This window comes from Hylaeus volcanicus, chromosome 3 (assembly GCF_026283585.1).
Source record: "Hylaeus volcanicus isolate JK05 chromosome 3, UHH_iyHylVolc1.0_haploid, whole genome shotgun sequence".
In the NCBI taxonomy this organism is placed as follows: Eukaryota; Metazoa; Arthropoda; class Insecta; order Hymenoptera; family Colletidae; genus Hylaeus; species Hylaeus volcanicus.
In genome coordinates, this window is record NC_071978.1 from 16,109,890 (window position 1) to 16,117,423 (window position 7,534).

The window sequence follows — 7,534 nt, forward strand, 5'->3', positions numbered from 1 at the left end:
GGTTTTCCAAAAACACGACATTTTCGTATTTTAATGCTATTCACGAGGGGAAAAGACATCAAAACTGTGTCACTCCAATGTCTTGGACTGTACCTCATGTGTTCCACGCAACGAAACATCGTTCCAACTCTTACACTTCGGGTGAATCACCCCTAACTTTGGACCACCCCTGCTCAGCTCAGGGGGCGGTTTTCGAAACGGGATCTGTTGGGCTTTCATTCCTAACGTATCGAGAATAAACATGGTGAATTTCATCGCTTTTTGATGTCTGGAAGTCCTCCCTTACGAAGGGGGTTGAAAAGTTACGAGCTGTTCCACCCCGTCAAGGGGTGGCTATGGGGTGCACGGCATGAATGATGGCATTTCCTCGATCAGAGGAGTCCAGAGAATGCATCGAGTCCAAAATCGGGACTGTCGTCCAAAAATTGTGGATTTTAGGGGGGGGGGTTGGGAGGGGTGGGTTTGTCCGAGAGCGATTTCAAGGGGTGCATTTTATAGGGGGCATCAAACAGAGTCGCCTCAAAGGTCTTTTTGATTTTTTCACCACCTTCCGTCGCTCCTGGACCCTTCTGAAGTGCAGTTTTGCACAAAACGTGCCAAATGCAACTTTGCACACACCCAGAAGACACTTCAAAACTAAACCTCACGAAGTTTCCCGAAGATCGGTTGAAAACTCTCGGAGTTATGACGTTTTAAAATAGTGTCCCGTTTTTTTTTACGGCTAGTGTATAAACAAATTTCGTTCAAAAATGTTATCTTTCCTTTCTTTCTCTAAATTCTAAAATTTGGGTTTCTGTTCATGTTTGTTATATTTCGTTATTATTAACCAATATTAAGCATTTCCATTATTGAGACCCTTATTTATTAAATAACGAGTAAATGTTATCTACCTTAAATAGAATTTACTGTGTAAACATAGTTCAAGCAAGCCTCGTTACGAAGCGAGGTCGAATTTCGTGTCCTCTATTTCAGCGTTTCTCAACCGTCGAGCCGTTACATCGATTATACCGGGCCGCGGGAGGAGATTTCATATTGCATTATATGTATATACATATCTGTGGACCAATACTTTTTATGATTATACTATCATTAATAGTTATTAATACTTATGTCATTATTAATACTTACATATACATGACTCTCAAAAAAGTTTGAAAAGTATTTGTGAATTATTACGAGCTATTTATGTTGGGACTGAACCCCAATCTCATACAAAAAATTTACCGAGCCGCGATTACATAAAGGTTGAGAAACACTGCTCTATTTTATACGTGTCGCTGCTCGATTCGGATTGAGCTTACGGACAATTCCATGAATTTGGCCACTAGACCATGCTGGACCACTGGCATCCCTTGCGGGGATTTCGATTAATAGAGAGAATAGAATAGAATAGAATACAGTGTAGATTAAACTGATAAGACTTGGATATAATAAAGGAAAGTAGGTATGCAAATATGTTTCGTAAAAAAAGTAGTGGCAAAGACTCATTAAGCCACGTCTGTTTGTAAATGGTGGAGTAAATATTGTTGCAAAATATGCATTAGACTTGCGTAATCTACGCACTGTGTGAAATAAAACTAATAAAACTAATTCCAACTGTATGTTTAAAAACATTGAACTTTAATGCTGCATCATAGTGGTGATTAAAAATTGTTTCTTCTGTAGAAGATACACGAACGAAAGGAATCTCTACTATAATAAAATTAATATATTTTATGACGTTTCAGATTTTCCATTAATTTTCAACAATTTCCAGTCAATTGTTTTCGAAAAAAGAAATTGTTGAATATAATTTTCATGAGTCCAAGGTGACTTCCACCTTAATTAAGTGGTTAAAATACTTCATCTAATCAATGCTCAAATCTGAACGAAGCTCTCAAAAAGTGCTCGGTAACTTCCGATCCACGCGTGATCCTGAACGCTGTGCCCATTCGAGCCACTTTTGTCGGCCTATTTCCATTCCTAAATGAACTGAGTTTGCAACCGCAGCCCACGAGTTGGTCGTAAAAGCGGACTTTTGCACAGTTCCAAACCAATCTGGTCCAGACTAGGATTTACGATTCGAACGCAGACCAATCCACTCGTTTGATTCCACGCTTTGGCATTAGACTCTTATAGCAAACAGCAGTTCACTGGTAACCGAGCAAATCGGGATCAGTATCTCCTGCGGAGATGGGCACTTTCGGATAATTTTGTAATTAAAATAGATGTCGGCGCGAGCAGTCAACATTGGCGTCTTTTCAAATTTTACCCTCGCAGGTATGTACGTAGCTAATCTCCGGCAATGGAAAGAGGTTTGCTTTGGAAATGCATGCATTTCGAATTCTGCAAATCAGTTCTACGTCGAATATTGTTAACAGGAGAGCATATCGAACCGACACGCGCCGATTTCAATGAAACTTATCTGATAACATAGTTCTCAAGAAAATATTTGATATGTATTATTTTATACCTGCCATCGCTCACATTAGAAGGGTGATAACAGCCCTTAAAGTTAAGGATGCAAAATATATTTTTAGAAATATCACCAAAATTGAAGGAGATAATTGGAAGCTTTTTTGTCTTAATTGTGGGTCCTTAAATTGGCAATTTTTCTGCATAAGAAAATTGTAATAAACATTATTTGTTTGATAACATATTGAAAAGTTATTGTTTTTGTTTATTATTTTTTTACTAAATATCAATCTAAATATCATTTACTAAATATCAATTTCTTTGCAACTTTGCGTATAGAAACTATGGAGAAAAATGGAGAATACGTGTGTTTAAAATTTTTGGTTTTTTGTAATTTAGCGATGGTTATTAGATATACATACTTTTAATACTGATATCCACACTACAAAATCTTGTCGTCAATTATTTGTAAAGTTTATACTTGCTAAGTAAAAATCTAAATTCAAATTTTAAATTAGTTTCGCTGCAGTTAATTTGTAAATAACCACGAGCATTTTATACATATGCATAAATGCAAATGCCCGCTACTGTTGTAACGTGAGATATTTAAATTCTTTGGGAAGAGGAAAAAAACATTAAGTATAAATTATGTTAAATTACACTTAAACTAAGTATGATAATTCAACGAAAGAACGCAATGCGGCAATATAATTTATTTAAATTTATCTACAATATAGTTGTAATGGTGAATGAGTTGGTTATTTTTCTACCGTACAGATGGGCTCTGGCGACGTCCGAAAATGGATCACTCTTATAAAATTATAGACAGAAGGATCGGTTTACCTCATTAATGCTAAAGAGACTATGTAATGAGATAAAATGCCTCGTAGTCTGCGATTTCAAAGGAGTGACAATTAGCATTCGAACAATTTGAATTCGAATCGCAGGCGAATTTTTCGTTCCACTTGGCGAAAGTGTCGACTTGTGTTTTAACTATTATGTTTTACCTATAATAATAAATTTTTATCAATTTCATTTTGTATTTCTAGAATCCAATATTTGTAGTAATACCTTTTTGAATGTGATCACTAGACTGCGGATTTGTATCCATTTATAAGAAATTTGAACGTTCAAGAAACTATAAAACACACAAAATATGCAATAATGTAAACAAATATTGAAAGTAAAGTTCGTATTATAATGTTTGCAGAGTAAAATAAATTCCTATTTAAGTTCAATTTTTGTAGGTCCGTTTACAAAGATTTTATTTGGCATATAGATCCGTAGCCTAGTGATCACATTAACATTATTAAATTTAACGTTGTAATTATAGGTTTAAAAAGTGCCTACTGACTATAGATATTGTCAATAAATATTAAATAAACATCTTGCAAGGATTACACTACTTTTTGTTTATAAGCATTGGTAAGCAACGAAACTAGTACTAGTATAGTAATAGTACAGATACAATGCTTGTAGTATTCGATACAAAACAGGTTTTTAATAATCATGTTTAGCATATTATTTTCCTCTATAGTTTACTGTTCGACAAACGCATTCGCTCTACGTACGCGATACAAAACGGTTTTGAGTATGCTTTCGCGTAGCTCATCCTAAATCTCAACAATTCCAAACAACTCCTTGAGACTGTTTTCCCTCTTAATAAGTTTATAAGCAGTTTTCAAGAGCTCTCCATCGGAGGAACGCCCCGAGGGAACGTAATGAGCAGTCGATCGAGACAAGGGAGAATCAGGGGGATCGATCATTCTTGAGGTACCGAGCGACGTGATTCCCCTCGAATTCGTTTAATATGACAATTCAATTGCTCCATACGTGGCTTGTTTACAGGATCTTGAGCATGCCTGATTGGTTCAGTCACTCTAGAACCAGAACTCAAATTCGTACATCATAAATATTTTTTTATCAAAGTGAATGTTTGAATATGCTCAAATTAAATGTCTTTATCCTACGTGCGAAAGAAAAAGAGAATTTTTTAAGAATTTTTATTTTATGTTATAAATAATTGTGGAATGTCAATGTTTTTCACATAAATACAATTCTTTTGTTTATTTTCAATGATTTTATTTATTAATACAGCTACGTTGAATTTGTCCTTTTTTCCATGTTTGACATGATAACTTGACATTGCATCATCCGAAAACAAAAAAATCAAACATGTCATTAAAATAGAATCGTTAAAACGTTATTAAAGCATAGGTATATTTATGCTCTTCGAGACTATCGTAAAATTTATCAAGTAATTTCATAAATAAATAAACAGCATGACTTACAAATTTTGAACATAAAGAAGTTACAAAAATTAATTGGTGTTTAGTCTAGATTGCGCTAGTAAACTCGTTAGCAAACTTGATCCATCAAATCTTACTTTATTTGACTTATATTTGATAGATTGATCTAATTATTGATTACATAATATGCTCTACTTGAAAAGAGGGTGATTTTTCCGCATTTCTTTAATTATCTCCAAATGACCCTCAGAACGATTGAAGATCGGTAATAACTTGACAAACATCGAATCCTCACGGATGAACTAAACAATCAAGCTTATTAGGTGATAGATTCAAAGTCACATCGAAGAACTGGTACGTCTACTGCGCGTTTGGTTATTCAGAATTTGAAGAAGTTGTGAAAAAGAATCATGGAAGAAGTAGGCGCCATATGAAGTACGCGATGGAAAGGGAAATGCAAGTAGAAAGTGGCGAGACGGGATGGAAAGTATCTGAAAGAAAAATAGTGAAGATTTCAGAGTGGCCGAGCAGCGCCTCTTGATTTATGATGTTCGTGACTCCAGACTATCGAACTTATATTTTCAAGTGTCTGTAGAATTGATATTACCTAATAGAAATCTTCTAACAGATACTATGTATGAATCTACGAACTTGGCTGAGGGTTATGTAGATATTGTATATGAGATCTGAATATTAAATAAAGTCTTATTTTAATTATAAAACCATATACTTAATACATACAGCTATAGTTACACACAATTCATTGGCCCTAAACAAGAGACAATAATAAGAATGATAAATTTATCGGCGGATTGTAAAAAATTAATAAATAAATTCATACATTTATGAATTGTTTACAATTAAATACATAATATTACATAATTAAGTTTGTAAGTTTTTGAGAAATTTTAAAACTATCTCGAAGTGTCTAAGTTTATAAGAGATATACAAAAAACTTACATTATTTAAAAATTATTTATTTGTTCATGAGATATATGGACAGCGACGGGTTTACAAACTCTTCTAAAAAATTAAACATGTAAGACGATGGAACTCGCATCATGGTATATACATACCATTTATTCTTTACTCGATTTTTCAATAAACAAATACAATAATATATTAACTTTTTTGGGTGTACATATGTATACATTTATTGTTTCTATAACATATCCTATATAACTTTCTTCTTTCTAAATCGATTTATCGTAACCCATATTTATGAACCTGATTGTTCAGTTATTATTACAATTAACCCATATTGTAACTATTTCATATCTTGTATCTATTGTTAATTTTAATAGTTTTTCTTTTACACTTCTCAAATTTTATGCAAGCCACCTATATAGATTTTGTTGTATATTTTAACTTTAACATCTTGTTGCATGCCATTAAGAAATTATTTTACAGTGAACTACTATATTATTAAATATATTATTGGTTTGGCTGTACCATATGACAGGGAAAATAGTCAACTTTATTATTTTTAACCCGAGATGTGGGGAGAAAGTAAGATCAGCCGTAGAAGGAATTTTAATTAACCATAGAAAATAAAAAATGTAGAGAAAGAAACTGACTCTGAATATTTTAGTTCAAAGTGACACCATTTTATAATTTTTAAAAATTTTAATTGCATGATGCTTGACACGACAAAAAACCCAGTCTAGATCAATAATCTCTGTGACTCTTTAATGTAAAATTAACGATTCACTTGAAATCGTGCCTACCATCGAGTTCGTTTCTTATTTTATGTAGTGCTTTGCATCAACATAAAATTAACAACTGGAAGATTTTTTTAAAAACAAAAAATACTTCGTTGAAGTACATTAGAATACCTACACTTCCTACTAATTTTTATTTTGATCTATGTAGCAACTCCTCTTTCAAAACAAAAGACGCAAACAAGCCAACATCTCTTCAATCCTTTACAACATCGTGTACACGGATAAAATGAAGCTACTCTTCTCCGCTGCCGATGCAACAAATCTTTGGCTACCAGGATTGACTTGTAGGCCCCGTTTGAAAATCATGCTGCATCATCGCGCAACAAATTCCTTGTCAGTTTCGATGTCGATTCGTACCGTTCTTATCGTCTCACGCAAGGGATATCATCGAGCCACCTGATACGTACGGATCACGGAGGATCAAGAACTGTGGAACTTCCGGTGGGGGGGGAGGCATCGCGAGAAAGTTTGAGAATTTATCAGAAACCGAAGCGCGTTTCGCGATGAGTTATCGTTCGTTGCGATGCCAAGCCGTACGGAGGAATAATATTTATGTCGACATCGAGAAACAGACAACTCCGTGATATAAGTTCGAGGAATTGTTCGACGAATAAATGCACGAGAGATGAGAGCGGCAGCTGGATTCGCTGGATGCAGCTCTCGAATTGTAAATAGGAGGCAGAAAAGCGCATGGGACCGGTGGCGTCCCGGTAGACGATCGAGGAATCCTCGCGATTAATGCCGGTTATTTGCATGAGAAATTGAAATACGGGCTGATTTTTGCGAGAAGATTACTTTCGACGATACTGCTTCGCGACTACAGGATGCCGATAAATTAACGGAAACTGACGGATACTCCTAAAGAACGAAATGGAAATTAAAATACCGGAATTAAGGGCATCCTCTCATAAGAATTCCCAATAGAACGGGTAGCTTTAAGGGAAATAGTTAGAACACAAGGTATGGCAACGGTGTACAGGGCGGCACCCGAATATCTCTTCCGCTTGCGATGGTAGGTGTTGAATAAAACTTTATTTAGGAGTTAAGCAAAAACGGCAATTTTGTTTAAACGATAACCATTTATTTTAACGTACAATTCGAATATTCGCACCTGTTAACGTCTCTCTCTCTCTCTCTCTCTCTCTCTCTCTCTCTCTCTCTCTCTCT